Source organism: Cebus imitator, unplaced genomic scaffold (genome assembly GCF_001604975.1).
Source record: "Cebus imitator isolate Cc_AM_T3 unplaced genomic scaffold, Cebus_imitator-1.0 Scaffold31, whole genome shotgun sequence".
Classification (NCBI taxonomy): Eukaryota; Metazoa; Chordata; class Mammalia; order Primates; family Cebidae; genus Cebus; species Cebus imitator.
Genome location: NW_016107346.1, coordinates 120082 through 130621, shown reverse-complemented (window position 1 = coordinate 130621; position 10540 = coordinate 120082). Strand labels below are relative to the sequence as shown.

General features: G+C 44.2%; 1 pseudogene; it reads right to left on the bottom strand.

Moving 5' to 3' along the window:
• Positions 1–9: 9 nt before the first annotated feature.
• Positions 10–10540, bottom strand: part of LOC119470440 — a 52990-nt pseudogene continuing 42459 nt past the window's right edge.

The window sequence follows — 10540 nt, the reverse complement described above, 5'->3', positions numbered from 1 at the left end:
CTCCGTCAGCTACGCCAGCTCCTCAGCCAGCCCGCGCCGAGCCGCACGCGGTTTCGGCACCGGAGTAGCCGCTGGGCGCGTCCTGGAAGCGGCGTACGGCAAGTGCGCAAGGCCACCTTTATCGAGCGCATGCGCACTCACCTGAGCCTGCGGGACACGGGTCCCCAACCACTCACTTCGCCTTAGCCTCTTTTGGATTACTGGGGCGGGAAACGCTTCCCAGCGACATAACGCGGCGGGAAGAGATGGAATGCAAAGATGCGTCGGAGCCTGGCTTGCACGAGGCCCTGGCCCCCTGTCCTCCTGGGACAGTAGTCAGGGCGAGCGTGTGCACCCGGACCCAAGGGCGCCCCCTGGGACGGTAGTCAGGGCGAGCGGGTGCACCCAGGGACCCAGGTGATCTCCCGGACTGGGGCTGGAGCTCAGACACTAGAAGGCAGGGCGCCCCCGAATGCTCCGGGTCCTGGGGAGGACTCAGATTCCCGAGGAAAGTCCTGGCCCTGCTGGCTGGGGAGCTTCAGGGATCTGGTCCCACGGGTAGAGCCGTTGAACACGAGACTCCCACCGTGCCACCGGCCGCCTCACCGCGCCCTACTCACTCGACCCCCTCCCCCCACCACCGCAATTACAGGAGGCGACCCTAAAGCAAGGAACCCTCGGGGATCGCAGCCTCAGAAAACCCCATCTGGCAGGAGAGGTCCCCTGCTTCCTCCCCACCGCAGCTCCCCTAGGCACATGCAAGACTCCAAGTCTTCCCTACAAGTTCCCTCTAACCACCCCATCACCCCGTTTCCCATACCTGTACTGCCTAGGGGCTCACTCCAGGCCATTCTTTCCTTGCTGTCCTGAATGGAGAGGACCCTGACCTCTGAGGGGCCCTGGGGAGCACACAAGCACATCCCCAGGGGAGACAGTCTTCCACCCCCACAGAGCGAGAGATTCCCTGGGGGCTCTGGAAGGTGGTGCTGGAGACTCCGGTGTCACCTTTGCCCTCTGGCCCTTTCGCCGAGTCCCAAGTAGATGTGGTAAGCCGTGGGAGACGCACAGGGTGCCTTGTCTGGGCAGAGCGGGGCTCAGCTGCCTCCCTCCCTGAGTGATTCCCTCTTTTTTCCTTGTGGCTGGATTAGGTGAAGCTGTGTCCCAAGTCGGGGGGTAAAGAAGGACAGGGGACCTAGGGGGTGAGGAGAGCCCATCTTCCTGCTGCCTTGAGGGCCCGAGCTGAGACCCTGAGAAGAAAGGGCTGAGGGAAGCCGAATCCTGAGCTGCACTAGGGTTACATACAGTGTGGACTTGGCCCTTCCACACTCTGCCCCCACCAAACACTCACAAATCCCCAGGGGCACAGCTGTCGATGGGGCTGCTACTTGTAGGGCAGCTTTGTAGCCACAGGGCCAAAGGCAGAGCTGGGGCAGGCCAGCGAGGTTCGTGACCCCCTCCCCCGATCAGGTGAGCATACCTTCACTGCTTACTTTCCACCTTACTTTCCTTTCTGCTTACCGGGGCCAAAACAAAGTTCATCCAGCCTCCTGTGGCCCAGCCTTTCATCCAATGCCAGCGGTGGGAAGCAACAAAGAAGCAATGATTCCAAGCAGATAAATTCAGTCATCTTCTTGCCTGATCATTATGTGGTCACATCCCATAGGAAATCAGACTGCTGTGACTGAAGCTGATCCACACAACCCCCCTACCTCCTCAAACCCCCACCCCCATCTGTGTGAACGAGTGCAGGCAGGCAAGTTGCATGCTGTTCCTTCAGCTGCCTCCCTTGAGATCTTCCTGTGGGAAGGCTGTGGGCCAGTCAGTGGAAATTAAACCCCATCCCAGCACCCAGGAGTGAGTGGCTGGTGTCCACAGTTCACAGGATGAAAAGTACAGGAACAATGGCTCCCACCTGTAATCCCAATGCTTTGGAAGCTGAAGCAGAAGGCTCACTTGAGCCCAGCAGTTCAAGTCTGTAGTGAGCTATGATCATGTCACTTGTACTACAGCCTTGGTGGCAGACCCTATCGCTTTAAAAAGTGAAAATTAAATAAATTTAAAAATAAAGGTACAGGCCTGCCCCCCAGCCTCACGCAGGACCCAAATCTGGTGGGCTTGAACCAAGTGCCATTATTCAGAGAATTTTTAAAAAATCATTAGGACAAATAGCTAATGCATGCGGGACTTAAAACCTAGATGACAGGTTGATAGGTGCAGCAAACCACCATGGCACATATATCCCCCAGGTAACAAAGCTACATGTTCTGTACTTGTATCCAGGAACTTAAAGAAAAAAAAAAAAAAAATCAGGCTGGGCAAGGTGGCTGTAATCCCAGCACTTTGGGAGGCCGAGGCAGGCAGATCACAAGATCAGGAATTCCAGACCAACCTGGCCAACATGGTGAAACCCTGTCTCTAATAAAATACAAAAATTAGCCAGACATGGTGGCAGGTGCCTGTAATCCCAGCTACTCAGAAGCTGAGGAAAGAGAACTGCTTGAACCCGGGAGGTGGAGGTTGTAGTGAGCTGGGTTCACACCACTGCACTCGGACCTGGGCAGCAGAGTGAGACACAACCTTGGGGGAAAAAAAGCCGGAGGATACAAGATGGTTGCTTCCTGTCTTTCTTGCTCTTTGCCATGTGAGGATACAAGAAGATGGCCCTCTGTGAACCAGGAGGTGGGCCCTCCCCAAGAACCAACCATGCTGACACCCTGATCTTGGCCATCTAGCCTCCAGAACTGGGAGAAATCAGGGTTTGTTGTTTAAGCCACCCAGGCTTAGTCTTAGTTTGTTAGAGCAGCCCAAGCTAAGACACTGCCTCAATCATAATAATATCCCCCTACATTTCCATCTAAATGCTTTCAAGGTTTTGTTTTGTTTTTTTGAGACAGAGTCACACTCTGTTACCCAGGCTGCAGTGCAGTGGCACGATCTTGGCTCACTGCAACCTCCGTTCCCGGCTTCAAGAGATTCTCCCACCTCACCCTCCCGAGTAGCTGGGACTACAGGCACGCACCACTATGCCTGGCTAATTTTTGAATTTTTAGTAGAGGTGGGGTTTCACCATATTGGCCAGGTTGTTCTCAACTACTGACCACGTGATCCGCCCACCTCTGCCTCCCAAAGTGCTAGGATTACAGGCGTGAGCCACTGCGCCCAGCCCGCTTTCAGTTTTGCCTTTCACAACTAGATCTTTAATCAATTGGCTTTTATTTTCGATATGATGCAAACGATCTAGTTGTATTTACTTTGCATATGGATAATCAATTGTGTAAACACTATTTGTAGAATATTCCGTCCTTTCCCCAGTAATCTACAAGGCAACTTCTGTCTCATTTGAAGTTTCCATATGTCATGGGTCTTTTGCTGGGTTCCTCTTCTCTTCCAGTGGCTGATTTATGCATCCCCTGAACACTTCACTGTCCTAATTCCTTTGCCATCATAGTATGCACACAAATCGTCAACCTTTCATTACCCACCGACCTCTATGCCACTCTTATTCTTTGAAAATATCTTCATTTAAGTTCTGCTAGAAGCAGAGCCTGAGTCAAGAATTCAGGTACAAGCATTGGTTAAGAAGAAGCACAGGTAAGAGGGTGGGAAGTGAGATAGGGAAGGGAAGAAAGCCAATAGATGGTGCATTTATAAGCAGGTTGCCACAAAGCGTAACTGGGGCTCAATCTCACTAGGCCCTTCAAAGATACTGCAGCTGAGGGGAGGGGAAGCTGCCATATTTATCCACCAACTCCCATTCCTCATGGATGTTTTAAAATGGACCCAAGATTTACTTTAATCAGATATACTAAGACACACAGATATGGAAATGACTGTCCCGAAGGAAGGAGTTTTTCATACTCAGAGGGCCCTAGAAACAAGTGCCATGGCATGCTATGAGGGATACATGGGGAGGCACCAGGGTCAGTCAAGAACTCAAAGGAGCTAGGGGAAAACATGGGCAAGAGATTTATTTATGGCATCCAATGGAAGGGCAAGGCAAGGCAGGGTAAGCAGGCACAGGATTAGCTATGAATAGTTTGAATAATTTCACTCAGCTCTGGGGCATAGGGCTGTCCCTAGTTGTCTGGTTCATGGCCCTGGGGTGATGAGGGCAGATGGACAGTGGCCCAGTGTAAGAGCCCAATGAAGGAGGTGGTTGGGGGTATGGGCTTTGGATTGGCTGGCTTGCAGATCGAAGGTGCACTTGCAGGTGAGTCCTTTACTGCCTCTAGGAACTGGCTTGCCCTGGGTGGAGCAGTCTCTTCAGGATCAGCAAGGCCTCGGGTGTCAGGACATCAGGAAATACAGGAAATGAAAAGGCATGATGAATACAGTGAGGGTGCTCTCAAAGGCATCAGCCCCTGGCATCATGTATGTGGCTGGCAATGCCGAGGGCCATGGGGATGGCACCAACAGTGTCTGCTACACTATTTTTTTTTTTAGACGAAGTCTTGCTCTGTCACCCAGGGTGTAGTGCATTGGCAGGATCTTGGCTCACAGCATCCTCCACCACCCGGGTTCAAGCAATTCTCCTGCCTCAGCCTCCCGAGTAGCTCTGACTACAGGCGTGTGCCATCACACCCGACCAATTTTTTTGTATTTTAGTGGCGACAAGTTTTCACCATGTTGGCCAGGATGGTCTTGATCTCCTCACCTCGTGATCCACCGTTCTCAGCCTCCCAAAGGGCTTGGATTACAGGTGTGCTGAGCCACCGTGCCAGGCTCACTACCCCCTCCACCTCCCAGGTTTGAGCAATTCTCCTGCCTCAGCCTTTCAGGTAGCAGGGACTACAGGAACACACCACCACGCCCGGCTAATTTTTGTATTTTTTGTAGAGATGGGATTTCACCACATTGGTCAGGCTGGTCTCAAACTGCTGACCTCAGGTGATGGCCCACCTCGGCCTCTCAAAGTGTTGGGATTACAGGCGTGAGCCACCGAGCCCAGCCAGCTACACTATTCTTGGCCCCTCAATGACTACATGAATTTTCAGATCAGCCTGTCAAGTTCCAAAAACAACTCTATAGGGATTTGTCTGGGAATTGCTTGAATTTATAGATTAATTCAGTGAGAGGTAATATGTTTATAGCATCAAGTCCTACCATTCATAATATATATGGCATATATTTCCATTCTTCCTTTAAGTCCATGGGTAATTTTTATATTTGTCTTCATCTTTTTGTAGTGCAAAACACCTGAGACTGGGCAATTTACAAACAACAGAAGTTATTCTCTCAGTTCTGGAGGTTCGGAAGCAGAAGATCAAGGCTCCAGCAGGTACAGTGTCTAGCGAGGGCCTGGTCTCTGCTTCCGAGAAGGTCCCTTGAATGCTGGTTCCTCTGGAGCAGACAAATGCTATGTTCTCATGAGGCAGAAGGAACAGATTTGCCACCACCTCAAGCGCTTTATAAGGCACTAATTTCATGCATGAGGGCTCACCCTAATGACTTACTCACTTTTGAAAGGTCCCACTTCTTAATACTATCATCCTGGCAATTAAGTTTTAACAGGAATTTTGGGAGACACATTCCAGCTATAGCAATACTCTTCGTGAAAGGTCTGTGTACATTTTGCTAGATATATTCTCAGGGTTTTGTTGCTATTGTGAATGGAATCTCTTTTTCTGTTACATTTTCTAATTTGTTATTTCTGATGTACGGGAATGCTAACAGTTTTTTTTTAAACTTGATCTTGAATTCAAAAAACCTGCAAACTGTTACTAGTCCAAATAATGTATCTGTATATTCTTCTGGATTTTCTGCATAGACAATCATAAGGTCTGCAAATATAAGCAGTTTTCTTTCCAACTTAAAATTTTTATTTTCTTCATATGTTTCTTTCTATTTTTATTTATTTATTTTTTGAGACAGAGTCTCACTTGGTCACCCAGGCTGGAGTGCAGTGGCACAATCTTGGCTCACTGCAACCTCCACCTCCTGGGTTCCAGAGATTCTCCTGCCTCAGCCTCCTGAGTAGGCGGGATTACAGAAGCCCGCTACCATGTCTGGCTAATTTTTGTATGTTTGTTATTAGAGACAGGGTTTTGCCATTTTGGCCAGGCTTGTCTCCAACTCTTGACCTCAAGTGATCTGTCCACCTAGGCCTCCCAAAGTGCTAGGAGTACAGGTGTGAGCCACCGTGACTGGTTGATTTCCTTCCCTCCTTTCCTTCCTCCCTTCCACCCTCCTTCCTCTCTCTCTCTTTTTCTCTTTCTTTTCCTTTCTTTTTTTCAGAGTTTCACTCTGTCACCCAGGCTGGAGTGCAGTATCAATCTCAAGATGGAATTTCTTTGTTTACACACACCATGTCTCACAGATAGCCCGTGTGTTAAATTCTTTTAAACTAGTATGTGACTCCCAAATTAAGTGGAATGTAGAATGAAACCGATAGTGCTTTTCTCATTTCTATTCTATGGCTACAAGCTATCAACTATTATCATTTTTCTCTTGGAAAAAAATTATAGTATCAAAATTTAGCTATTTATAAAACTATAGCACAGGGTCTCTTGACATTTTCAGTCCATATTTTTTAGATTTAAGGTTTCCCAGATTGAAATTCTTTACTTAAGATAAAATGTTTTCAGTATATTATACTGAGTTATATCAACATAAATGTCATGGTTGAATCCTAGTGGTGCAAGGGACCTCAGACAGTATCCAACTCAACACCCTCATGTTTTAGGGAAAGAAATTAGACCACAGTAACATAAAGTGTATTTCCTTAGGCTACGTTGCCATCTGAAAAGCTAATGGATTTAAGATGAAAATCTAGAATGGTACTTTTTGGGCTTATTTATTGTTATTATTATTATTAACAATTTTCTGCCTCATTTTGCCTTTGTCTACACAAGCATTTTATAAGCAAGAACACATGCAATAAGATATTAAATCATAACTGAGTACAAACAAAAACAAACCTCCATAAGAATAGAAAGCCAAAACCAACAAAAAGAAAAATATAAAATGTAGACAATAGGAGTTTCCATTATTAACTGTAATTTGGGTTTAATGCTTAAATTTACTATGATTCCTAAGTCTCAGCCCTCAACAGCTTCATCAGTTTGTGTAAAAAAAAGAAAAACAAATAAAGCCACATTCACTTTTGATATTCAATTTATGATAGTATGAGGCCCCGCTGGGTCTCATTTTTAGAAATGACCTCCCTTCAGAGTGGCCCTCAACTATTTCCAAGGGTTTCCAGGGTTCTGCTTCATGGTTGCCTGGAAACAGTTGCCCCAAGCTCTCCATTCTTCTCACCAGGTCCCAGATTGCTGACCTGGCCATGGTGACACCTGTGATGTGGCTGTGTAGATGATCTCTGCTTATTATTGCTCCTGTTCTGCCCATCTGCCATGGGGCTGTGGGCATGTGCTCTCTGCAAGTCCACCTGGAGAATGAGATGTGCTTCTCCTGAACTCTATACAGCATGACAGAAACTAGATTACAACTTTGAGTAATTTTTTAAAAGTTATTTTAAAAAATGAAAGGTAATCACACAGAGAATAATAGGCAGCTATTTGAAGGCTCAGAGCAGTCACAGAACCCCTTGCAGAGCAGCTCTTGGCCTTAACCCTATCTTGCCTCATTTCAAGTTAGGAGAGCAGCTCCTATTTACTACTGAAAGAAGGTGTTCCAGGGATTTCCATGCTATAGTTTTTATAACTCAGGTCAAAAAAGACTCATAGACCCTGAAGCACAAGAAAGCTTTTCTTCTCACCCTAGTCTAATAACTGTTTCCCAAGTTCTTATTTCTTCCCCAGTCCTGACAGTCTTTCAACACTGAGGATTAGTTGCACCTTCATCCAGAGGGCATTCATGTTTCCTAATGGCAACAATATGCCATTGAACAGTAGTCTGGCCTTAATATATTTCCCAGATCTTGTTGACTAAGACTTATTACCATAGTGGGACATTAAATGCCTGTACTGGATAGGGCAATACAAATTTTACCATAATTTGTTTTAGCCTCTCTATATTAAGGATTCAAAACATGTTATGATCCTATGATACTCAGTATACCTTTCTAAGATTTCTTTTAGCCAAAGCAAAATTACAGTTGCAAAATTTATGTTATCAGATGAAAAAAATATGTTAGTTCTTTTGCAGAAATGAACACAGCTGTCTCAATCAGGTATATGTCTCCTATTCTTGAGCTTAAGGATATGAGAGCTAAAACTCCCTACCGAAACCAAGTTTAAAAAAAAAAAAAGAAGAAGAAGAAAATAGTAATAGGTATCAGAAGAATACTTCATTGACAAAATTTACAGCCACTGAAGGAAAGCAAATTTTTGACTTTAAGTATCAGAATACTTTAAACATTTTCTAGATTACTATTGTCACAAGCTCAAGCATTGACAGTTGATGCACAAAATATTTCAGGGAAAGCTTCCTGGGTCATATTTTGACTGTGTTAGGAGGCCAGATGGGCATCTACTGGGGATTCCTGGTATTCGAGATTTAAGTGGAAGCTAAGACATCTTCTCATTTTACTATTGTGTAATTTGGGTATTTCATGAGTCAACTATATAAAATTATAGATTAGTGATTTCTTACCTAAAACTGTGGGCCTGGAATTTAGCATTTGCCCAAAAATATAGGTCAAAGCATCTAGTCTGGCAACATGACATTCAACAGTTACTATACGTTTCACTTTTGTGTTAATATCCCCATATAAAAAGACTCAATAGAGATGCTTTCTTCATGACTACCAGCTCAGTATACTGTTATTACTTGAAATATGTAATCAAGCACTATGCTTTTGGTGTTGTGAATTTTTTGTTGTTGTTGTTGTTGTTCATTCAGTTGTCTTCTGGATGATGCTTGTAGCAGAAGAAGAATGCAGACTGGCTGACTAGAAGAATGCAGACTGACTGAGTGTGGACAAAAAACTGAACTGACAAGCAAGAAAGCTTCAGTATTTACAATGACAGGATCACATTTTGCCTGTGACCTTTTTGCACTTCTCCCAGAAATAAAAACCAGAAAGTTGGGCATAATTAATATTTTATATTTTTATTTTTTTATTTTTATTTTTTTGAAAGAAAGAAAGAGAAAGAGAAAGGGGGAGAGAGAACAGGAGTCTTGCTCTATTGCCCAGGCTGGAATGCAATCTAAAAATAGGTATTAAAAATCTCTTTTATGCCGACAATTGTGCTTAACAGCAGAGACAGGAAGTAATAAGGGAAGAAAATAGCAAACAAACAGCCAACCAATATTTCATTTAAATCTGTGAAATGCTATGCAAATACTGAAGAGTGATTTGCTTCCAATTATATGGTCACTTTCAAAATAGTGTAATGTTATACTGAGAAAAATGTATGTTCTGTGGACCTGGGGTGAAGAATTCTATAAATATTCACTGAGTTTACTTGTTCCAGTTCTGAGTTCAAATAATAGATGTCCCTGTTAATTTTTTATCTCGTTGATCCATCGAATATTAACAATGTGGTGTCAAAGTCTCCCGCTATTATTGTGCGGGAGTCCAAGTCTCTTTATAAGTCGTTAAGAACTTGTCTTATGTATCTGAGTGCTCCTATATTGGGTGCATATATATTTATAATCATTGACTCCTGTTGTTGCATTGATCCTTTTACCATTATGTAATGTCCTTCTTTGTTTCTTTTAATCTTTGTTACTATTAAAGTCAATTTTGTCAGAGACGAAAGTTACAACTCCTGTTGTTTTTTTTTTTTTTTTTTCCTCTCCATTTGATTGATGAGCCTTCCTCCAACCCTTTGTTTTGAGTCTTTGTGTGTCCTTGCTTATGAGATGAATCTGGATACAGCGTACCGATGGGTTTTGACATTTTATTCAATTTGCCTGTCTGTGTGTTTGATTGGGGCATTTAATCCATTTAAATTTAGGATTAATATTGATATTTGTGAGTTTAATATTGTCATTTAATGCTAACTGACTATTTTGCCCATTAGTTGATGTAGATTCTTCATTATGGAAATATTCTTTACCCTTTGATAAGTTTTTGGGATGACTGATACTGGTTGTTCCTTTCTGTGTGTAGTGCTTCTTTCAGAAGCTCTTGTAAAGCAGGCCTGGTGGTGATGAAATCTCTGAGTACTTGTTTGTTCTTGAAAATTTTTATTTTTTCTTCATTTATGAAGCTTAGTTTGGCTGGATGGGAGATTCTGGGTTGAAAATTCTTTTCTTTGAGGATATTGAATATTGACCCCCAATCTCTTCTAGTTTGTAGGGTTTCTGCTGAGAGATCTGCTGTGAGTCTGATAGGCTTCCCTTTGTGGGTAACCTGACCTTTCTCTCTAGCTTCCCTTAGAATTTTTCCTTTATTTCAACCCTGGTGAATCTAACAATTATGTGTCTTGGGGTTGCTTTACTTGAGGAATATCTTTGTGGTGTTCTCTGTATTACCTGGAGTTGAGTAATGTCTTGCCTTACTAGGTTAGGAAAGTTTTCCTGAATAATATCCTGAAGAATATTTTCCAGCTTGGATTCATTCTCTTCATGACATTCAGGTACACCTATCAAACGTAAATTAAGTCTTTTCGCATAGTCCCATATTTCCTGGAAACTTTGCTCATTCCTTTTT